Here is a 25,185-nt window from a genome sequence, read left to right on the forward strand (position 1 = left end):
CAACAGATGCTGGAGAGGATGTGGAGAAAAAGGAACACTTTTACACTGTTGGTGGGAGTGTAAATTAGTTCAACCGTTGTGGAAGACGGTGTGGCGATTCCTCAAGGCCTTAGAAATAGAAATTCCATTTGACCCAGCAATCCCATTACTGGGTATATATCCAAAAGACTATAAATCGTTCTACTATAAGGACACATGCACACGAATGTTCATTGCAGCACTGTTTACAATAGCAAAGACCTGGAATCAACCCAAATGCCCATTGATAATAGACTGGATTGGAAAAATGTGGCACATATACACCATGGAATATTATGCAGCAATCAGAAATGATGAGTTTGTGTCGTTTGTAGGGACATGGATGAATCTGGAAAACATCATCCTCAGCAAACTGACACAAGAACAGAAAATGAAACACCGCATATTCTCACTCATAGGTGGGTGATGAAAAATGAGAACACATGGACACAGAAAGGGGAGTACTAAACACTGGGGTCTATTGGGGGGAAAAGGGGAGGGCCAGTGGGAGGGGGAGGTGGGGAGGGATAACCTGGGGAGAAATGCCAAATGTGGGTGAAGGGGAGAAGAAAAGCAAAGCACACTGCCATGTGTGTACCTACGCAACTGTCTTGCATGCTCTGCTCATGTACCCCAAAACCTATAATCCAATAAAAAATTTAAAAAAAAAAAAAAAAAAAGAAAAAGAGTGAGGTCTGGAGGGCCATATGTGCTATGCCCATGCAGCAATTTTATTTTTGCAATATGTTCCATTATATACTTTTCTGAAGTTAATGTTGTTTACGCCAGATCAACATACTTAAATTACAGTAAGCAAGTTACGCCCACTAAGTTATGCCCAGTAAGTAAATTAAGCCCAGTCGTCAGTTACGCCCAGTAAGTTACAGTAAGTAAGTTATGCCCAGCAAGTAAGTTATGCCCAGTAAGTACTTAACAATGTAAGCAAGTTACAGTTACGCCCAGTAAGTTATGGTAAGTTACAGTTACGCCCAGTAAGTTACAGTAAGTAAGTTACCAAGTGTAAATACTTAAGTTAATATTTTACAATGAAGGTAACAGGGATCCAAAATGAACACAATCAAGCAATAAACCATAAGGAGCCAACAGTGGACACAATGCCTCCCAAGTTTTCATATTCATAAAGTAATGTCAGTTAATTATTTTGAATAGCATAGTCCCTCTCTCGGTTCCTGCTTTCCCTCAGCTCGATTCTCCCAACCGGGGATCTGTGTCCAGGCTCAAGCTCACCATATGGCGAGGCCCATTTCCTAGGGGCCTCACACGGGAGCGATCCCCACAGATCCCTCATGTATATATGTGTATCTCTTTAGGTGTTAAAACAGGATGGTGGTTTAAATCTGTATGTTTACTATCTTTTGTGTGTGTTTAATTTATCAGTTTCTGACACTATCATTGTGAACTTGTCAGTTGCTGTGTCAAATTCTGCTGGATTCTATTTCTCTTTCATGGGTGTTCTCTTTCCTCTCATCCATGTATATTAGTCTACATTGTTAGAAATAAGATCATGATTATTATCTGTACCTTGTGAATATTTTTTATTCATATGTAGTGTGTGCTTTTATCCCCGTTGATACTTTTTACTTAAATTCTGTATTGACTGAAAATAACACTGCAGCATCTTAATGGTCATTATCATTGTTACTAGTATTTGCCTAGTAAATCTTTTTAATTACTTTTGATATTTTCATGTAATTTTGTTTTTAGGTAAATGTTTTCTAAGCAGTAGAATGGTGTCTCTACTGCTTGATATAGTATCTCATTTATTTGTCCATTCTCAAAATCACTCGTTTTAAATGTGAGCCTAATCCAATTATTCATTGTCATTATGGCTGTATTTTCACTTATTCCAAATAGTTTATTTAATGCATTCAGTTTCCCACCATTTTATATTCAATAGTTGGTTTAATATTTTATGTTCCCTCTTTTTGTCTTACAGTCCATCTTTTCCTCTGTGTCTGTTTCTCATCTTGGTAAATTCATCTTTTATTTTGTTTCTGGTAAGTGTCTGTAGGGATAATTACTTGTTATTTTCTGAAGGTGTCATTATTTGGACTTTATTCTAATAATAGTTTAGCTGAGTAGAAATGTCTTGGTTTTCTTGGCAGTAGGAAAACATCTTCATTTTCTTTTAAGATCACTTGTTGCATGTGAAAAAAATCTTCTCTCCATCTGACTGGTATTCCTTTGTAAATAATTGGCTCTTTCCATCTAAGAGCTTTATTTATTTATGTTTGTTTGCTTATTTATTTATTTAATCCTAAAAGTCACTGTGGTATGTTTACATGTGGCATTCACTTAATGCTTGAAAAACACTTTCAATTTGAGAGCACATCCATTTTGAAAATTTTCTATTATTCTTCAGATAGTTTCTCTGCCATTGCCCCCATCATCTTCAGTGGGAACTCATTGTTTTGTCTTTGAAAAAAAACCCCAAACTATTAACTGTGCCCTTTATCTGACTTTTAGTTTGACTTTGAAGATTGAATCATTGGGTGCTACACTCTGAATTTATATTGCAAGGCTGTGTTCTAATATACTAATTTTCTCATTCACTCGGTTTAACTAGACCTTAACCGTATTTTGTTCCTTTTTATTCAAAGACTGTATTTTTCATTTCCAAAATGTATAATTGCATATGTTCATGTTCACTTGCTCTTGTTTTGTTTCTGCTTGCTATTGTTTTGTAAACTTGCTCTTTTTAAATGAAAGGCATTCCTGAGGCCAAGGTGGGTGGATCACAAGGTCAAGATATGGAGACCATGCTGGTCAACATGGTGAAACCCCGTCTCTACTAAAGATACAAAAAATTAGCTGGGCATTGTAGTGCGTGCCTGTAATCCCAGCTACTCAGGAGGCTAAGGCAGGAGAATTGCCTGAACCCAGGAGGCGGAGGTTGCAGTGAGCCGAGATTACGCCATTGCACTCCAGCCTGGGTAACAAGAGCGAAACTCCGTCTAAAAAAAAAAAAAAGAAAGGCATTCTTTTATCACATCAAACTTCTTAAACATATTTTTATATAGTCTCTGTCAGACTCATCCATGAAACTAATTTCATTTGAAATGAATGGTAAGGCAAAAATGATGTCTATCTATACATTCCTAAGTGTAGCACGTATCTGACACAGTAGAGATTCAGAAAAACGTTTAATGAATGAATTTGTCAATGTTTATTTTTTGAATAATTAGAGATATTTAATGTTCATCTGGAGTTTAGAGGTTATATAGTTCACTAGTACTCTTGTTAAATGATGAGAGAACTGAAACTCAAAAAAAATTATCATATTTTTATCAAATATTATATAGAGATAATATCTAATATTATCTCTAATTAGACAAACACTGTTTTGGGAACCACCAGTGAACCTCGGGTTGCATAATGTCTCTCCTACTGCCTTCATTCTTTTCCATCTCAAAATATTTTTTTTCATTTAGTTATTTACTTATTCATGCACACATGTATGCTCTCACTTATTTTTAGAATTTTCCTTTTGCATGTATACAAGTTAATCAAATTAATCCTCAGTAATAAATTTTCTACTCAGGATCATATTTTATAACGTGCATTAAATTCAGACAATGTTTTTATTACCGTAAATACCTTGTTAAACAAGCAAGAAAAATTTTTATTACATTTTAGTTAATTTATTTGTTTTAATAAATATTTTTAATGGTGATTAAAAAAAAGGAAATGGCAAGATCCAATATAGATTTTCAAGCCACGTTCTAATCAAGGGTGTATTTCTTTTTCTTGGAGATGGAGTCTCACTCCGTCACCTAGGCTGGAGTGCAGTGACACAATCTCGGGTTACTGCAACCTCCACCTCCCAGATTCAAACAATTCTCCTGCCTTAGCCTCCAAGTAGCTGGGACAACAGGCATACACCACCATGCCCAGCTTATTTTTTGTATTTTAGTAGAGATGGGGTTGCACTGTGTTGTCCAGGCTGGTCTCAAACTCCTGAGGTAAGGCAATCCACCTGCCTCTGCCTCCCAAAAGTGCTAGGATTACAGGCGTGAGCCACTGTGTGAGGCCAAAGATATATTTAAACACCAAAGTTTTAAAATATTTATGCATTAAATATGCTCAGTGTCTTCTGTAGCAGAAAGGATGTGGATTTTACATTTTGATTTCTAAGCAAATTAATGATGTAGCCAGAAAGCATGGCAGGATATAGTGGTCTATAAAGAAACCAATTTAAGTAATTTGTGCAAATACTTTCAAGTTTTATGAATTAAATTTCAAACAAATTCTCTATGACAAGGCAACTTCCTCACAGAGCACAGCTCTAGTCATTTTGATGTACAGATAGGCAATTAAAAACTTCAAATTAAGAAATTAAGTCTCATGGGTCTGCATCAGCTGATCTGTAATTTGCTTTTTCTTTAAAAACAGTCTTCTTGAATTGAATATGTCAGCAGTTATAAAGCTAACTTTCTATCTGCTATCTACTGATAATTTTGCATATCTATAAGATCTGTGATCCTTTTCTTTTAAGGAAATATAGTTCACTGGAATGGTTGAGAACAGAAGTATTACAGTTAAACAGACCTAAGTTTTTTTTTTCTTTGAGACAGAGTCACTGTTTCGCCCAGGCTGGAGTTCAGTGGTGCAATCTTGGCTCACTGCAACCTCCACATCCTGGGTTCAAGTGATTCTTCTGCCTTAACCTTCCCAGTAGCTGGAACTAGAGGCACTCACTACTACCACACCCAGCTAATTTTTTTTTTATTTCTAGTGGAGACAGGGTTTTACTATATTGGCCAGGCTGATCTGGAACTCCTGACCTCAGATGATCTCTCGGCCTCCCAAAGTACTGGAATTACAGGCATGAGCAACCACGTTTGGCCTCAACCTAGGTTTTAATCCCAGGGAAGCCATGTACTAACTATGAATAGCATGCAAGTTACATCACCTCAGTTTATAGGTCTATTAAATTGAATAGGAATATATAGAAAGTCCCTGACTTACAATAATTTGAATTATAATTTTTTGACTGTACAATGGTGAGAAAATATGGTTTCAGTAGAAACTATACTTCAAGTACTCATACAACCATTCTGTTTTTCACTTTCATTACAATATTTAATAAATTACAGAAGATATTCCACACTTTATTATAAAGTAGGCTTTGTGTTAGATTATTTTGTCCAACTGCAGGCTAATGTAAGTTTTCTGAGCACATTTAAGGTAGGCTACTCTAAACTATGGTGTTTGGTAGGTTAGGTCTATTAACTGCATTTCAACTTAAAATATTTTCAATTTATCATGGGCTTATCAGGACATAAACTCATTGAAAGTTGAGTAGCATCTGTATACTCCAGAATTTTGCTCTGAAAAGAAAATTAGATAATGTGATATAAACTAGTACTCAGTAAATGTTACATAGCTCTTACTAGAGTTATTTCCACTTTTACATACACACACATACACACACACATGCCCCTGTCAACCAGTATTTCTAAAACATTTCTACTGTTATTATTGATTATTTAAAGTACTTTTTGCTGATCCATTAAAAATCTCTCTAGAGGAGAACTCTGCAATATTTTAGGATGGTATTCTCTATATTATTGAGGTTAAATTAAGTGTTTAATTCAGATATGCAAGGGTGAGATACAAAATAGCACGAGCATCTGACTTCGATTTTCTAAACTCCTGTTTCCCCATTATTACAACAAAAAGGATGATAGCACTATATACGTGCTGAGTGTATAATTTATATAGAGGGTTATCCCACTGTATGAAACATATTAAGTACTCAGTTAATATAACCTATAATTATGGCCACTATGATAAAATACAGTTTAGAAAATACGGAAAGATGAATTTGAGGAAACGTATGTGGTTTACTTGGCATTAGAGCTTTGCCAAATATCTTTAATACTGTGACATTCAACTGTGAAAACCAATTATTACACAATTAGAAACCTCCTCAATTAGGGAAAGATTAGGTCATGTTTTTAAAACACCCACCAATATTTTCTGCCAATCCCATCTGTGACACAAATAAGAGAGACCCCAGTTAGCAGTTGTTTAAGTCATTTCCCTAACACTGGCATCCATCTCCTTGGAGACATCCATCAGAGACTTGTGCTAACATCTTTCAGGTTGCAGCTGGATAGAACCAGTATGTGATCAGTCTACTGGTACGTTTCATTGACAGACAATATAGCATTTGCTTTCATTCTATCTTTAAACTTGTTTGGAATATATAAATACTTCATAATATATATACCTATTTTCATTGTACAACAATAAGGATTCAGCATGTTGATTATCAAAAGAGATTACCATATATATAGCAATTGATCTTCTGAATCTAAGAAATTTACTTAAAAATTAAATTTTAATAAAACTGACTATGCATTTCAAAAAAGAAATAGATAAATGCTATAATGTACATTTAAGGTAAAAGAAAAATGGGGTGCTATCAAACATCTTTATTGTCTATATTTAAGTAGTACCTTTCTTTTTATGATTTAAATATATAGCATTTTACAACTATACCGTTTATTCAGAGTTAAATAAAACAGGAATTTAAGAAGAAAAAATATTCTAGAAACAAAAGTCTAGCAATGAAAAATAAAATACTTAACCTTGATATCCAGTTTTGTAGTTTTAATGTAAATTATTTCATGTCTTTGAATATTTGATATTTTAGCATCAACTAAATAACAGATTCAAATAGGTGTCTTAGACAACTGCTAAGTGGGCAGTTGTCCAGGGCCAAGACACATGGGCAGAAACAGAGCAGAAAGACAACTCAGGTCTTCTATTATAATCACTGTTTGAAGACCTCCACAACTGCCTAGCAAAAATTAAAAAGAACAAGATACAGCTTTAAGTTTATGTTAAGTAAAGACATTGCTCTTAAAATCCTTAAAGCCATAACAACATTGATTGTGCTGTAATGCTGAAGGCAGGAGATGAAATTGAATGACTTTTAAAGGCTCTTTACAGGCCCAAGATTCTATATAGCACCCTTTTGCTTCAGAACTGTTTATCATAAGCTCACAGTCATCAATATAATGCAATAGTTACTAAAATTTGCATGTTGAATAATGAATAAACTAAATACAAACCCGGTTAGAAAAAGATAATGTTCATAACATTTCTAACATTAAAAGAATAAAAAGAAGAATTAACAAATAAGGAAAAATATGTGTTCACCAAACACTTTGACGAATATATAGTCAAAATTTCTAAATTCAATACTACTAAATTAGCCCCTTTGTGTAAGTATTTCACAGCACTTGATAAACATTAAAATAGAATTTGTTCAGCATGGCTACTAGGTGAATATTAATTAATAATAAAATCAAAACACCACTGTGAAGTCGAAAAAATATTTTTTACTAGATATTTTCCTCCATTTTACAACTTTAATAAAATTTAAGTGGTACATGCTATGCATACCAACTGTTTAAAAATTTAAAAATGTGGTTGGTGTTTTGTCATCTTTTTTTTTGAGACGGAGTTTCGCTCTTGTTACCCAGGCTGGAGTGCAATGGCGCAATCTTGGCTCTCTGCAACCTCCGCCTCCTGGGTTCAGGCAATTCTCTTGTCTCAGCCTTCTGAGTAGCTGGGATTACAGGCATGCACCACCATGCCCAGCTAATTTTTTGTATTTTTAGTAGACACGGGGTTTCATCATGTTGACCAGGGTGGTCTCAATCTCTTGACCTCGTGATCCACCCGCCTCAGCCTCCCAAAGTGCTGGGATTATAGGTGTGAGCCACCGTGCCTGGCCAGTGTTTTGTCATCTTAATCAAAATTTGCATTCCAGTTTCCTTGGGAAAATCTACATGCTGTTATACAACTAATCCTTCCAGTACATAGCCAAATAATTAATACCTTTACAAGCACATCATAAAATATAGATTACTAAATAACTCATTATACACTTAATTTCAATACTAATTGCCTACAGGCTTAATGAGCTCTTCATTGTAATAAGAAAACCAATGTTTACTTTTATTAGATATAACTTCAAAACAAAACACACTGTATCAATCTATGACCCGATTTGATGTTTAATGAAAATTCTTATGGGGAAAAATCTTACCATTGACTAGTGTTAAAAGATTTAAATTAATATTGTATAATAGGGTGTTAAATTAGAAATTTTGATTGACGCACCAAAACACAAAAGATGCTAAATTCTAAAATGGTACAAGACTGAAAGCAGTGTAAAATGCTTAAGTTCACCTTAAGTGGATAAGAGGATATGATTATGGGAATTGAGAAAGTGAAGGAAGTATAAGTGGAAAACTACAGACAGGACTGTGTTGTGGCATCTCTCAAAACAAGAAGGGCCTTCAGCTGGGCCACTTTGAAAACCTGAGTTATGAGCTCTGAGATCAGTGGTCACATTGGGCTAATATCTGACTCCTGCCTATAACTATAGAAGGCAGGGACAAGCCGGGTAGTGCAGACCAGCTAATGAAGAAAGTTACTATTACATTTGAATCAGCCTGTTTCCCACTGTTAGTTAGGATAAAACACAAATACTTGTTCTTCAAGAAGATGCAAGCTATCCCTGAGAACGAGAGCCATCCAAGGATCATGTTAGAACCTATCAAATAATGCCTCCTAAAGCTTAATAGTTCTTGGTAGAGAAGAAACTACAAGTGGGACATTAGATTTCTGAGGTGAAATGGAGATCAGTTGAACTAGTCAAGTGAACTTCCTTGCATGAGGGACCCAGCAGGGACTGGGATCCCTGAAGAACCCTCAGGAAGCCAATGAGCTTCAAATACCTGTCAGACTTGGAGAGCAGGAAGCCAACTAGGGACCTTACAGTCAAGTAGGAAATGTTCAGCCTCTGACTTCTTTTCCTTCTACCCCCACTGCCTAACTAGATCTCCAACCACAATGTTTCCAAGATGGAGGAGAAGGAGCTGTGGAATTCTGACCTCCAGCTCTCCGTCTTACCAGCTAAGTCCTCCCCTTTAGCAGGAGCAGCTGTCGAAACTGGAAGCAACAGCAATTTTGAATAAATGTGGAGCTTTTGAAAATGACATGAAACTGGGCCTTCTAGTTATGGAATTAAATTTGTATTTTACCACTTAGAGTGAGCTTTTCAGAGGTTAACAAAGAGCAGAAATGCCACAGAATAACCTGTGTTCTACATCAGGGGCAGGGAATGTTTCCCCAGCTTCAATACATTTGAAGTGACACTGGGAGGAAAAACAATAGATGGTGTCTGATCAAATACATTGAGATGTATCTCTTCAACATAATAGTTACACATGTTACATTTACATTTTAAAAAATTAGTATCGATACTCTGAACCTTCACAAAACTTGAGATTAGTAGCTTTTAAATTAAGGGCAATTAGGTGATAGACCCAACTTGTTTAAAAATGCACTTAACTTCTAGAACTTCCCCAAAGTTTCTGTGTGTATATCTAGATGAAGATAAATATAATTTGATTAAAAAAAGTCACATGGCAGATCCTTTCAAATCTGTAAATGGCAAATCAAGCAAATTATGGAAGAATCAGTAATTCTCTTTCTCTGGGCAGTGACCTAAAACTCTTCTCTGGGCAGTGACTTAAAACTCCTTTCTTCTTAGGGGACTGTAAGGCCTCACTTCATTTAAAGGGAGAGGAAACGTATTCAAATTTTACTTCAACTGAATTGCCTCCAGAGGTCTAGGATTGAATTCTATTCACTAAAGCACATTTAGTGCAGAATTGCTTCAGTGCCTTCCCTGAAAATAGCTTAATTTTAAGTCATTTGCTCTTTAAATGGAAGCTAGAAGCTGTTTGACTTGAAAATAATATCAAACACTTAGAAAGGAGAGCTAGTTTTTTGATTAGAAACAATGAAAAAAATCATTTGAGACTGTCTTCCTTTTCTCCCTACTAAAACCATAACCCCTTTGCCCATAGAGACAGGCCATAGATCAAATCCATCAAGAGATAAGTCATTGGCAAGGTTGCGTCAAAAATATTGTGGCAACATAGCTAGTTTTTATTAAACAACTCTTAGGCTGAGAATCTTTGTATGACTATGACAATTTACAGCACAGGTTATTTTATCCTTTCTGAGTGTTTATTATTTGACCAACATAATCTTGAATCAACTCGTTTATCTTTTTCTCCATTTTCCAAGTTTAAGTAATGCAGAAATAATATATGTCTAGGAGTATTATATATAAATTATATATATATATAATTGTATAATAGGGTGCTAAATTTGAAACTGACTGATGCACCAAAACACAAAAGATGCTGAATTCTAAAAGTTGTACAAGACTAAAAGCAGAGTAAAAGTAGTTCACCTTAAGTGGATAAGAGGATATGATTATGGGATGCATAATGTTAATTATTGTAGCTTATTCCCTACCTTTGTGTGCATCCATCAAATGCTAACTACTTTACTTGATGACACCGATAGAGTTGTTTATGTGCAGTGTACTAAATGATGGTAATATAATTGCTAAAATTGGCTTCCGCTTACCCGCAATGCAACTACAAAATGAAATGACACAAACATTAGTCTCAGGAATTCTGCCATGAAATTTGATTATTTGGTTCCGTGTTAGTGACAGATACTGTATACTCTAATGACACAATAGGAGTAAATAGTAACATTCAGAGACTGCTGTCTCTTCTTCAACTTTTTTTAATGTTTCATTTTGAACAAGCTCTCCCAGAAAAAAAATAAATAACAGTGACGAAGAAAGAAACACCAGTTTTGTTCTCGTATTTCTTATAATTCTTATTTGTGGTTAAAGTTCTGATGTTGTATTGACAAAGAATCATATATGGACCAAGGTGCAAGTAATATTGTTAACCTTACATGCACTTACATCAAATTTCTAATTTATTGTGCCAAGAATACAGAACTTAACAGAAGCAATGTTAATAGAACAGGAGTAGAGGAGCATATCATTATGGCTTTCTTTGTTTCATTAGTTTCTTACTTTTTTTAAGTTCCCAAATAGGGTCCCTCAGCTCCCAGATGTGGAAAGCAGTGCTGGTGACATGCTCCATGCAGATATTATCCACCTAGAATTAGAAAAATTGCTGAGTACTTGTAGAATAATTGCTCTTTATAATTCATCAAAGAGGCATGTCCTCAAAATTAGTGCTCAAGTGTCCTTGAACATGAAACTCTAGGATTTGGGAAAGTGATTCTCCCCACCCCCTACTTCAGAGATGCTTAGCAAGGTGCATGAAATATTAGCTATTCATATATTACATATATATGATATAATATAAACTACTAATATCAATATATATATATATATATATATATATATATATATCCTCTACCTCATTTAACATATTCTAAGCATGTCTTTGTTTATTGAATTTGGTGGGACACTACAAAGGTACATCAAAAGTAGATATGCTCCCCCCTCAAGTAATGTAATAAAGTCTTAGGAGAAAGTGGAAGGACTTATTGTAACTCAATAACTCAAGTCATCCACAAGCAGGAAATATTTAAACTGGGATTTAGAGAAGTAATGCTTTTGGTTGTGAAAGTAGGCACAGAGATATTAGAAATAATAGTTAGTGAACAGAAGCACATCCCAGGCAGAGAGGTAAACAAAGAGAAAGCAGATGGCCCATTACAAAAAAGTGTCTGAAAACATGTTCTCAACATCACAGTTCTGATATGTCGAGCACTAGGGTTTCTGAATGTGAAGTGCACAGTCAACCTTTCCTTTCCTAATGGGAAAGTCAGGTTAAACTCAGTACACAGAAGAGCTGAATATAAATGAATCTCTGGCAAGTTACAGAACACATATTAAATGGTTCCTTTTGGAATTAATTACATAAAGAAAAAAGTATTTTCTTTTACATTTTAAAGACAAAGTGAGAAATGGTTATTCATTGTAAATGGTATTAGAGAAAATTAAATGTCCAAAGTGCATTTGCACAAGGATGTTATAAACTGTTAAAATATAACCAGGTTTTTTTTGCCTTTGCTAAAATTCTTGATTTATTTGTAGTTCAAGTAAAATAGAAAGAGCATTCTATTGCTTTTTGATGGAACTATATAATCACCACAAACTAATTGAATGATATGAAGTATTCGAGGTCTCTAAATTATGTTTTACTGTAACATTTTAAATATGCAATAACATTAACAAGACTTGACCATTCAATTATAAATACATACAGAAATTACTTTAAAGTCCGGAACATTACAAAACAATTATCCTTTACATTTGTTCAGCCAGCAGCTTAAGAGCGAACCTATTTGGAACAGCTGGAGCCTAAAACTGACATTTGAAATCACAGAGGCTGTGTTTTAAAAACTGTACTTAAACCCCAGCTTTATAACTATTTCTTCATCAACTACGCTGTTTAATGTTTTTGTCTCCTAAAAATGTGAGTCAGAATTTTTCTTTAGGAATCAAGTAAGAGGCCAAGGTCAGTTTGGGTGATTAATCTCAGACAGTAGGAATAGTGTAATATATTTGAAGCATCCGTTTCTATTTTTTTCCTGCTTATAGTGCCACCAGTCCAATTGTAACACTACTACCTAAATGAATTGCTTCCTATTCCTCTTCCTGCCACCACCCTACACACACATCGATAAAAGCAAATTGATAGCCATTCAGGTCAGTGCAAAATAATGAATTTTGTTTCAATAGTGTCATACATCTGTTTCTAATATGTCTTGGATTCAGGATTATTGTTGTGTGAAATTTGCTGTAAAAATCTCAAGATGGAACCTCATACCTGTGCTACTAACCATGTAGTATTTCTTTTCTCTTACAAAAGCAGAAGGTGTAAACATATTGCCACAATTCTTAAGCAAAACCAACCAGGAATTGATCTAGTCCAATCTGTAATATATCTGTAGATGATCAGTTGAGAAATAAGGTAGAAAAAAATCTCATCCTTGAAATAAAATTCATTTGTTAAGGAATTCTCCTTATGATTTTAGTATGTGTGGCCTCCTAAATATATTAGCTAGGAAAAGGTTTCTTTGAATTTTAAATAAAGTAACAGGAAGAAATAAAATAATTTACCATTTGAAAATCTTAATTGGATTGGGCAGAGAACATAGTTAAGAGTCTCATTCTATTTCTCAGGCTGGAGTGCAGTGGCATGATCTCAGCTCACCTCTGAGATCCTCCCAGATTCAAATAATTCTTCTGCCTCAGCCTTCTGAGTAGCTGGGACTACAGGCGCATGCCACCACACTGGGCTAATTTTTGTATTTTTAGTAGAGATGGAGTTTCACTATATTGGCCAAGTTGATCTCGATCTCCTGACCTCATGATCCGCCTGCCTTGGCCTCCCGGGTGTGAGCCACCGGCGCCTGGCTCATGTAAAATTCTTAATGGGTCAAATTACCCTTTTCACTTCACCAAAAGTGAAGTTTAGTGCATGATTTTCCAGTGATATAAGGAGAAAACAGATGCCTCTCTGTCCTTATTCAGCACTCATTGCTGAAGAAGAAAACTAGGATCCTTCAGGCAATCAAAGATTGTTACCTTCAGAGAGGGAAGAGGAAAGGGCTCTGCAGGTGAGGTGTGTGTACACCTTTTAAAATCAAGGTAGTGGATAATTAAATGGAAAGATTACAGAGAAAACAAGACAGTCAAGGATGAAATTTTGAAACTTCCAAATTTACAGAGGAGAAAAAAAGCATCATAGGAGATGGAGAAGGAGAGGAGCACATAGTAAATCACGTAGAAAATCAGAAATGTGTGGTGATCAAGGAAGCCAAGAGAAGATAACGTTTCATGGAAGACAGAGTTACTGACTTTGAAAACTGCACTGAGAGACGGAGATAGATTAGGACAAAGAAGGAGCCATCCATTTTGCCAACATGAAACTGATTGGTGACAGTTTTTGAGAAAGAGTAGAAACTAAAGCCTAGCTAAAGTGGTGTGGAAAATGGAAGGTGAGGAGCTGGACTCAGGAACCACAGACAGCTCTTTCAAGAAGCTTTGCTGTACCATAGCTAGAAGGAGAAATGAGGTCAAGAGAGGCTTTTAAATATATATATTTTTTATTTTAAAGTAATTTTATGTTTCCCAAAGAATTACAGAAATAGTACAGAGTTCTCATAACCTTATACCCATCTTACCCTTATGTTAATGTCTTACATAACTACAGAGCACTTATCAAAACTAAAAATCAACCTGTGTACAACAGTATTGAATAGAGTACAGAACTTAGTCAGTGTTTCTACTACTGCATATTTTTCTTGTCCCAGGATCCTATGTCTTGTTTAGTTGTCATGATGCATGTCTCCTTGAATCTGAGACAGGTTCTCAGTCTTTTTTCTGCCTTTCAATACTTTGAGAGTTTGAACAATGCATGTCAGTTACTTTGCAGAATGATCCCCAGATTGGGTTAGTCTGATGTTTTTCAAGATTAGACAGAGGGTATGTTTTATTGAAAAGAATATCACAGAAACTATGTACCCCACCTCAGTGCTTCATATCAGGGGGTATGTGACATTGAAATGAATTACTGGTGTTGTTGACCATGATTGTTTGGTTAAGGTGGTGTCTTCCATGATTCTCTATGGTAAAGTAACTGTTTTTCCCATTGCAGTTACTAAATGTTTTGGAGGAGATACTTTGAGACCATGCAAGTTTCCTCTTTCTCTTTATAATTTTGCCTGTGAAGCTTACCTTCATTGGTGGATCCACTCTGGGGCATATATGAAGGTGGCATTCTAATGCTAATTTCTATTTTCCTCATTCATTATACATTTCTTGAAAGTAAAAAAGAGCTGTCACTTATCTTCTGTTTATTTAGTTAGCAATCATTTATTCAGTTATTTAATTACTTATTTAGATCAGTAAGAACCCCAGGGTATTTCTTGGTATTCTTTTGTTTATAATCCAATACTATATTTATTCTCTTGCTCAGGTTTCCTTTTTTTTTTTTTTTTAGACAGAGTTTCGCTCTTGTTACCCAGGCTGGAGTGCAATGGCATGATCTCGGCTCACCGCAACCTCCGCCTTCTGGGTTCAGGCAATTCTCCTGCCTAAGCCTCCCGAGTAGCTGGGACTACAGGCACGCACCACCATGCCTAGCTAATTTTTGTATTTTTAGTAGAGACGGGGTTTCACCCCGTTGACCAGGATGGTCTCGATCTCTTCACCTCCTGATCCACCCGCCTAGGCCTCCCAAAGTGCTGGGATTACAAGCCTGAGCCACCGCGCCCGGCTGCTCAGGTTTCTTTAACTTCGGCTATGGGGAGCTTTTTCAGGTTGCTTCCTGTGACCTTTACATATGCCTTAATCCCTTTAATTTTTAATTTTTTTTCTTTTTTTTTTTTCCTGGGTGTATACTTGTATGTGTATAAATTTCCCTACTTTCTGGCACCACAGATGCTCATCATCTGTCTTCCCTAATCCAGCTTTGGGTTCAGCCAGTTCTCCAAGGAGCCCTGGTTCCTTTTATTGGAAAATGGTATTTAGAAACTGCCATCTGGCCCCTGGTATGCTCATTACTACTGTAGTGCCAGTGCTTCTAGCCACAAGAATTGACTTTTAAGATAAAAGGTAAGGATTTTGTATGATAGTGATGAGGATTTCAAAGAGAGTAAAAGATGGACTATGCAGGAATAGTAATGCTTTTAGGAACAGAGTTATTGAGAAGGAAGTGGTAATAGGTTCTAGCACACAAGTGGAGGGTCTGGCCTTTGATAGAAATGGGGACACTCTTCCTTGTAACAGGGAAAAAGAGAGAACATGGCTCAGATTCAAATAGATTTTGATTTTGGTAGAAAATGAGAAAGTTTCTGTTTCCCTGGTGTTGGTAATGAAGTGTTACTCAAGGTATTAGCTAAGAGTGAAGAGAACAAAACTGATGGAAGTTTGCAGAGAGAGATGGCATTGGAGAGAAAATTCAACCCAAAAGTAGCATTGCAAAGCATCATGGATTGGCATTTGGGGATTTGGGGTCATAAATATAAAATGTGATAGTGTGCTTTTCTGGTGCAGGTGTGGAGTAGGCAGGTGTATTTGACCAACCTAGAACTGAGGTTTTGCCAGCTGACTATAACTGAGAAGAAAGCAAGAAGAGAAATAAAAGTATTTGTCAGGGTTTTTTTAGTGGTGTAATGGTGGGCCATAAAATTAAACTGGATAAGGGAATACACAGGCAAAAGTGCTGTCAGTATTATTAGTCTGTTGTTATCAAAAAAATAATTGAGTTTGGTTTATAGCTTCAAATTCATTTATGTAAGTTAGGGATATTGTAACTGAAGCTGAGAAATGTAGAGTGTTTTATAGCATTCTTTTGTGTTCCTTTAAATCCACACCAGCAGTTACCAACTTCTCTGTTTTCCTTCTCTGACTTTTTCAGTTGACCTCCTCTCTCTTATACATGGTCTCTAACACTCCTTTTCTCTCATCACCCATCTTTTCCACCAAATCCCAATATTTTAACACCACTTTTCAGGTGAGAACATCTAATTATTTTCTAAGCAGTTAAACAAGCAAAAATAAAAATGCCATTACTGCTTTCGTCAGGGAAAAGGTGATTTTTAAGCTTGGCGGGTCCCAGTGAGCTTCCACAAGGTCACTAAAATAACAAATTTGAGGATCACTGACAGCAACATTGCCAATCTTTTATCTGAAAACATTTCCTCTATCCCAATCAAGGTCATATAAATGAAGCCAGAAAAGTAAAAATAAAACCTTTTCTGTAGGAGACTCCATTAACTTATCTGAAAACAAATTGATGCGGGGATGTGGTTTAATTTTTCACTGGTCAGAGTCATTACTTTGTGAGACATGTTTGGTCACCTTTGATGTGTCAGCTAAATGGCTGTTTCTAAAATTACCTTGACCATTATTCATGAGAGTGTTAGTAATTACTCAGTGGCTAATGAAGTTGGTTTCCAGTTGATGATCGTTAGAAACTGAGCGTGACCCGTTGCACAACAGCATACTGAACAGAAGTCTCAGATGTGGCTACCCTCTGCACAGTGGACTTTGTTCTGACCTAAAAACACTGATTACAGCTCTGAAAAGAGAACATTTTCTAAAGGAGACATTCCTTGACATGTACAAACTCTCATTTCAATTACCCACTTGTGATACTGTGAGTATCCTCAAGCTCTCTCGGTGCTCCAACTACATTGTATACAAACTTGAGGGAAATTATTAGATGTATATGTGCCTCTCAATAAACTTCAAAACCTATGACGGGGATGGAAGATGGCTGGCCTTGGATTCCCAGAGTCTGGCCAATTCTGGACACATAGCAGGCATTCAAATCAAATGAGGCAGGCAAACATCTCTCTGATATACAAAGTAAGTGAAGTTGGAGCAATCTTCGGATCATATCCTTTATAATCCAGTAGCTGGTTGCCAACTCCAGCTGTTTCTTCCTCCACACAGACTGTTCTATGTAGAGTCACGGTATTTTATATGTAAAAGACATATTAAAGTCCATCTAATCTGGTGTATTCTCTTATATAAAGGAATAAAAAACTCTCCCAAAAGGTTAAATGAATTTCCCAATATTACACAGCTAATGTAGCCAAGCCAATGAAGTCACTGAGATAAATATTTAAGGAGGAAAAAATTTTTTCAATGTCTACTTGTTGAACATGGGGAGCAAAGCTCTCATAATCAATATCTAAGGAAGGGGTGAGATATTAGCTTGTTGAGAAAAAAATTAAGCACTCATTTCCCAGTCTAAAGAGCAGAGCCTAAGTATCTCAGTCATTAAATTTAGGCAAAATAACTGGTCTCCAAACATATTGATACAACTAGCAATTCATAACAGTTTAAAAGAGATGCTGCTTTGGCACCATTGTTTGAGTACCTTTATTTTTTGTCATGTACTCCAAAGTGCTTAAATAAAAATTATACTTAAAAGTAAAACAAAAGGTTTTTTAAATATAATTATTTTCCTTTTATTGATTTAAAGAGAAAAACAAAAAGCTTCTTATGGAATTTGTATAAGGAGACAGAAATGTCTGTATAATTCTTAATCCTTCTTTTGAGCTTAAACATGTTTAAAAGCTAGTGGATGAAAAATTTCAAAATTGGAGTTCCTTGGGCAAAATATTTGATATTTAGCAATGAATCCTTATTGGAATTCTTCAAAAGATTTTAGATTTGTTGCCAGAACATTAGCCAACAATATATTATGGTAGATCTAAGGGACAGAACTAGCATTAATAAAACATCTACTATGCACCAAATGTATAGAGGGTTGTTTTTGTTTTGTTTTGTTTTGTTTTCGTTTTTGTTTTTAGAGACTGAGTTTCGCTCTTCTTGCCCAGGCTGGGGTGCAGTGGTGTGATCTTGGCTCTCTGCAACCTCTGCCTCCCAGGTTCAAATGATTCTTCTGCCTCAGCCTCCCGACTAATTGGGATTACAGGCATGCACCACCATGGCTGGCTAATTTCTATTTTTAGTAGAGACCAGGTTTCTCCATGTTGGTCAGGCTGGTCTGAAACTCCTAATCTCAGATGATCTGCCCACTTCAGCCTCCCAAAGTGCTGGGATTAAATGCATAAGCCACTACGACTGGCCATGTTTAGTTTTAATATATTTTTTATATGTTTTAATATATTTTTCTCACTTGGTCTTCATAGAAACTCACAGAAGTATTGGAAGATTAACCCTATTTTTCAGCTATATTTACATCAAGAAATAACCTGAACAATGTCATAGAGCAGCATTTAATTCAATTTTGGTCTGGCCAATTCCAAAACTTTCCTTGCATTTGGTAGAAATAACTTTAGATTCAGCAAACGTTGTTTTCCTGGGGGATGTTTGAGGAGGGGAACATGTCTTGATAGGTACTTCCAGAAACATTATTTTATTAAGTCACCAGAAAACCACATTCTCTTTATCACACCCTTTTAATATGCTGAAAATTTTTATATGCATCTTGAATATGCGCTTTTACAACAGAAAAGTGGGAAAATAAATGTTTACCTTTATGTTAATAACAATATTTTATTATTATAAACCAGAAGCATCCCCCAGGAGCAGTGGGTCTTGTATATGGCTACAAACAGATATAGTAGCTCAACTTTAATTAATGCAAAACTCAGATTATTGTCTTTGCTAAACTTTCTTCAAAATTCAGTTGGTCAGTTCCAGGTAACACTGTCAAGCAAGTGAACTCATTCTCTTTCCTGGAGATACGTTTCACAGCTAACTATTCTTGGCAGGCACACTGAGAATCAATGCTGCTTTAAATCAGACATTTTGTAGAAGACTTGCTACAGTTTTTCTGCTGCCGGTATGGGGGACTGTTCTCCCAGTGTGAAATGTTTTTAAGCCAAAACCTTTTCTACTGCATTCTCTGGTATGAATGTGAAGTTTCAGTCAAACATTTATTGGAGAGCCTACACAGATCTAACCTTCTTCCTGCAGAAGGACCCTAGGCTACCTCTAAGTAGCCTGGCGGTGTGCTCCAGTGTAGATGAAAAGGGCATTTCTTCCACCGGAATTAAGAAGCTACCATTTAGTCTTCTTGACTTCTCTGAGTCAATATTTTATCCACACAACTCATATGTTTTAAGGTGATGAACATTTGTTATTTTTTATAGTTGATCCCAACTTTCCTTATGAGCCTCATCATAATGGGATTAAATTTACATTGAATTTAAAATTGCAATAAATGGTGACTGGTTTTGGTTAAAAAGCTTTGGATTCAGTACAACTTTTGTCATTTCAAAGTTTAAATCAGGACCAGCATTGTTTTCTCTTTGCTCTTTCTTCTTTTGAGATTTTTCTGACCATCAACGAGGGAAAGTGTGAGATTTTCAGGCATGCCAACAACCTTTCTGTGTAACCTGCTGACATATGCTGCTGAATCCCTCTGGCTAATATAACCCAGAGCCTCCTCTGTGTCTTCAGGGACTTTAACAATCATCTCTTGTGTCCTGCACTCCAGATTTCCTTTGGTTTGACTCCCACTAGGACCCTTGGACAATGCCAGTTAAACCTTCAGACCCAAGACAATTCCTCTGGCAGGACCTCTAGCACGTTTCCCAGCCAGAATCTCAACTTCTTTCTAGGACCCTCCTGGGCTACATAGGAATCTCTAGATTACTTCCATGCTGGGCACCATCTGTTGGTGCAAGTTTACCCCAGGTGGAGTGGTAGTTGGTCCCTGATGCCATGCAGAGAACATGGCAAAATTTCCTCTGCTCTCAGCTTCTGATTGAGCCTATCAAACGCCTATTGCATCTGGCATTTGGGGCATGACTGACAGCCTCCTGAGAATATCCCCAGAGCAGAAGAAGTTGACTTTATTCCCCATTCCCCAGTTCCTCTATGACTAGAACTTAGAACATTCCCTCTAACTCTGGCACACAGTAAACTCTATGATATAGGTGGCAAGGCCTTACTCTTAATATGTAAACAGATGATTAAAACAATTAGAAAATCATGTTCCCTTATGTTCCCTTTTTCTAAATTATGGATTTGAAAACTAGATATTCTTGTGACTCACGAATCCTGTTTTGTATACCCGACTCTTATTATCCTCTCTTTGTTTCTCACTGTACTTCTGCTTCATGTATCCCAGTTTTCAAAGGCAAATGGATGATCCTGATTGAATAGAAAACAAATACAGTAAATACAAAACATATGTATATATATGGAGATATTTGAGAAATTATTACACTTGCATTCTCAAGACAGCCTTGTCTAACCTGATTTCCAAACTATATGGATAAATATGCTCTTTCTAAGGAAACAAAAATTATCTTCTGTTTAGTTCCTATCAAGGGGATGGAAAAGGAACTCTTTATGAAAGTTAAGTGAAGGTTGGTGTGACCACACCTCTAATATTTATCTAAAGTGTTAAGTCATCAGGAAGTTGAATCACATTTAGTTTTACCTTTATTGAGTTGTTTAAATGATACTCTTGGCTTTTATCAATAGAAAAGCCACATAAAAACTTTTTCTAATTCTCCTTCAAATATTTTGTCCATTATATTATTGAGTTTGCTATGCAAAAAAAAAAAGAAGAAGAAGAATCTGATAATAAGAAAACATCTGCAGCTTTCAAGAATTCAGCCTACTTTTATCCTACTTTCTCCTTATCCTGTTAGTCTATATAATTCTTCCTATATCCATTTTTATCCTGTCATGCAGGAAGCTGACAGACCAAAGTGATGCTCAGTCATTTACATCTTTCTTTGGAAGATGTATTCATATTATTCCGTGTATGTTCTTCTTATGCACTGAAAACCCTTGACATATAGATAGGGTGCTGTGATTTAAATGTCTCTTCTACAATTCATGTTGAAATGTAATTGCCATTGCGATGGTATTAAGAAGCAGGACTTTTAGAGGTGGTTAGGTCATGAGGACTTTGACCTTATAAATTGATGAATGTTATTATCTTAGGAGTAGGTTAGCTATCCCAGGAGTGGGCTCCTGATAAAAGGGTAAGTTCAGCCCTCATATGCTCTGTCTTGTGTATTTGCTTCTGCTTTCTGCCTTCCACCATTGGATGATGCTTACCAGATGCTGGCACCATGCTCTCAGACTTCCCAGTCCCTAGAACCATGAGCCAACTGAATCTCTTTAATTTGTAAATCACCCAGTCTGGGGTATTTTGTTCAAGCAGCAGAAAACAGACTAAGACAGTAGGATATAATTAATGTAAAATTAGTCCCCACAAAACTGTATGCGTTAGTTATTATATGTTTTATAGATGAGAAAACTGAAATTTATGTAGTTTCATTGTTTGTTATACTAGTCCTATAATTGGTGAGGCCAGGGTAAGAATCCTACTTTTATACTAAATCAAATACTCCTTCAGCTCCACCAAGAATATTTACATTTTAAAACCAATCCCTATTTAACCAATTAAACATTAGCTGTTTAATTTGTAATTTAAAAGGAGTACTGAGAAGTGGTTTTGAAAATAAAGCATTCCATATAATGTAAAACGGTCTAAACCAATGCATTAGTTAATAATAAGCTTTGATAAACACCAGAACAAAGATTTTGTCACTATTGCTTTAGATGTTAATACAATATGCCTATTATTACACGCAAAAATGCAGGATATTTGCATATAACATTAGCGTAGGCAAATATTGATGATTGTCCTTGTGATATAATAGATTGTTTCTAACAAATAACGGTGAGAATAATGCTATTATGGAGAAATGCCTCTACTCCTTGATTCATCAAACAGTAAATAGTGACAGTATAATCTTGACATTGGGAAATTTCATATTCAAGGTACAAAAAAGTAGATATTTTTCTAAAGATGGCTTGCCTTTTTCTAGAAAAAACTCTTTGAGTTACATTTTGCTTTATGGCCCTGTGCTAAGGAGACACAATTTTCCTCTTTTCAGGTAATCCTACATTTCCAATTGTGTTTGTGGGAAAAGATTCCCTTTTGATTCAAGTAACTTTGCTGATTAAGGAAAACAACACAAAAAAAGTCCCTAAACTCCTGTAACTGAGTTTTTTAACAAATTAGTACTGTCCCTATAGACAATACAGAACCTGATAGGAAAAGAAAGAGGAAGTAAGCATATCAGTTAATTTTCCTCCACCTTTTCGCAGAATTCTGTTAAATCTGAGTTTTTATTATTTACTTTGCTTCTCCTTTGAGATAATCCTGCCTTATATGAGGTCAGAGAGAAAGCATAATTTATGATGCCTGACTGCTTTAAGAAAACCAGAAGCTTCCCACATTGTTCTTTCATGTACAATTGGCTTAAAGAAGAGGCTCTCTGCTTAGAAAGGCTTTACTTCATCTTTTACAAACAGTGCATCACTTTGACTTAATACGATTAGGTTTCTAAAGTGACTCATTCAGATGAAAAATAAATGTGCTGTGATTTTAAATTATCATAGAAATGTGAGTTTAAATATTAGTAATTACCTCAAACTTGCACATGACCTAGTAACCCATGTATTACATGATATATAGTGCATTGCTTTTTAGATCAAACAAAAGAGAGTGTGTTATGTTTTACGCTTTAAAATCCATTAACCGTTCTCTCTCAGGTGAATGTAGATTGAATCACAAGCTTTCTCTCTTCAGTTTATGCTGGTGACAGCAGCAGGATGGTAGAAAAGCAATAGGTGATGAAGTTATTTTTAAAAGGCCAGACAGAATGCTTTTATTTCCTTGTATCAGGTTTCAGTCTCCTTCATGATTTATGGGTAGTGTCCATGGTTTCTGTGAAGGTATTCAGAACACGATGGGCATCAAATACATATTCAAGACATAACGGAAGGTCTTGGGTTGAATGAGTGAATGTAAGCTGAGGCTTATGGCAATATTTATAGATTCCAGAATAGTCAATCTCACCTCCAGAGTCTTCTTTCTACTCCGTTTTTTTCATTGTTCTTCTCCTTTTGAAAAGGCTACCTTCTGACTTTCTAAGTCTCTCTCTTTATAAAACCAGGAAAGGTTTACTTTGATTGTAATTCACGTTGATAAGGTAACACTCCTGGCCGTTGTATCTTTATTCCTTTAAGGTCTATTTTTGGAATGAAAGCCTGATCTGTTTAAGGTGCCCTAATTATTGGTGGGCAGGAAGGAGAGAAACTTTTCTTTGCCTCAAAAATTATACAAGCTTCGGCTGGGCACAGTGGCTCATGCCTGTAATCCTAGCATTTTGGGAGGCTGAGGCAGGTGGATCACCTGAGATCAGGAGTTCGAGACCAGTCTGGCTACAATGCTGAAACCCTGTTTCTACTAAAAATACAAAAAATTAGCCAGGGGTGATGGCACATGCCTATAATCCCAGCTAATCAGGAGGCTGAGGCAGGAGAATCACTTGAACCCAGAAAGCAGAGGCTGCAGTGAGCTCGTGCCATTGGGCTCCAACTTGGGCAACAAGAGCAAAACTCCATCTCAAAATAATAATAATAATAATAATAATAATAATAATGCTACACCTTACACTGAGAAGTTGGTTCTATTTAATCATTTAAGGTACTTAATGAAAACTGGCTCCAAAAGCCAGTGTGTACCAGGTACAGATTCCTTTTTCTGTTTACTCCTCCTATTCTAATACATATTCACTGCCATAATAAATATTTATTGGACTGATTTGAATCTTGAAGTAGCAAGATGGAGTGGAGGATGGTTGAATACAGCAGTGTCAAAGAATAAACCGATGTAAGTTTATTCTCTGCCTTCATGGATAATATATAAAATCCTATGCAGAAGAGAATAGACAATGACTAATATAATAAGTCATATGAAAGGGGATTCAGGGGTTTTGAGAGTGTGTAGCAGGGCTTTTAGCCAAGTTTTGAGTGGGCATACAAGTTGTCTCTAAGAATTGACAGGCTGTGACTAAGCTGACTCATTTATCATGGATCAATGTTCCCAGACCTTTATGATAGAAGATTCCTTCCTGTCTCAACTCCCCACTTCTCAACATTATAACTGACTAGCTGTTATTGTCCTGAGGACTGTTTCTATATATCCCAGCTTTCCCTTACCTCTGGACAAGAAGAGGAATTGTACTTTCTTGCCCCCTCAGAGTTAAGTTGGGCAATGTGACTCTCTTTTGTTATTCTCATTTAGGATTCTCACATCTTAAATGTGACTTTGGCTAATAAAATGTAAGAGAAATGACATATATCATCTTCAGACAGAAGTTTTAATAACTGGCTAATACTGTGTCACATTCTTTCTTCTTTGCATCATGCCACATGGAGTGGATGCCAAGTCTTGGGTCATCCTGGGTTCTGTTCTGAGCACTACAGAATGTGGAGCAGAGCCTCCTCAGCTAGTTTGTGATAGATGTGGAAGACGAGTAAGAAATTAATCATGTTATCTTTTGTTTTGTTTTCTGCCTTAAGCCATGAAGATCACGAGATTGCTCACTTCTACAAGATAACCTAGACTATTCTGACTGATGCATCTGCCCACACTTCAGTTTGAGTTATCTCACATTCTCCAACATAATGTTAACTCCCAATCAAAGGACCTTTAGGTCAAAAGATGAAATTAGTTCCTGTATATGGTATTAAAATGTGGCATTATGTTTTTGAGGTTTGTATTGTTTATTGTGAAGGAAATATATAGCATTGATATGGTTTGGCTCTGTCCATGCCCAAAACTCATTTTGAATTGTAGTTCCCATAATCCACACATGTCATGAGAGGGACCCAGTCGGAGGTAATTAAATCATGGGGGCATTTCCTCCATGCTGTTCTCATGATAGGGAATGAGTTCTCATGAG

General features: G+C 36.1%; 1 protein-coding gene across 14 annotated transcripts in view; it reads left to right on the top strand.

Moving 5' to 3' along the window:
* NKAIN2 (sodium/potassium transporting ATPase interacting 2) overlaps nt 1-25,185 on the top strand; it is a 1,060,472-nt gene that overhangs the window by 750,138 nt on the left and 285,149 nt on the right. The window contains exon 4 of one of the 14 annotated variants that reach the window (XR_013534525.1): nt 1,976-3,555. The exons of the other annotated variants lie outside the window; for them this stretch is intronic. The gene's annotated coding sequence lies outside the window, so the exon portion shown is untranslated. Of the gene's footprint in view, nt 1-1,975; nt 3,556-25,185 lie in introns of those variants that run through there. 14 annotated transcript variants of the gene reach the window in all.

The sequence above is a fragment of the Callithrix jacchus genome, chromosome 4 (assembly GCF_049354715.1).
Source record: "Callithrix jacchus isolate 240 chromosome 4, calJac240_pri, whole genome shotgun sequence".
Taxonomy (NCBI): domain Eukaryota; kingdom Metazoa; phylum Chordata; class Mammalia; order Primates; family Cebidae; genus Callithrix; species Callithrix jacchus.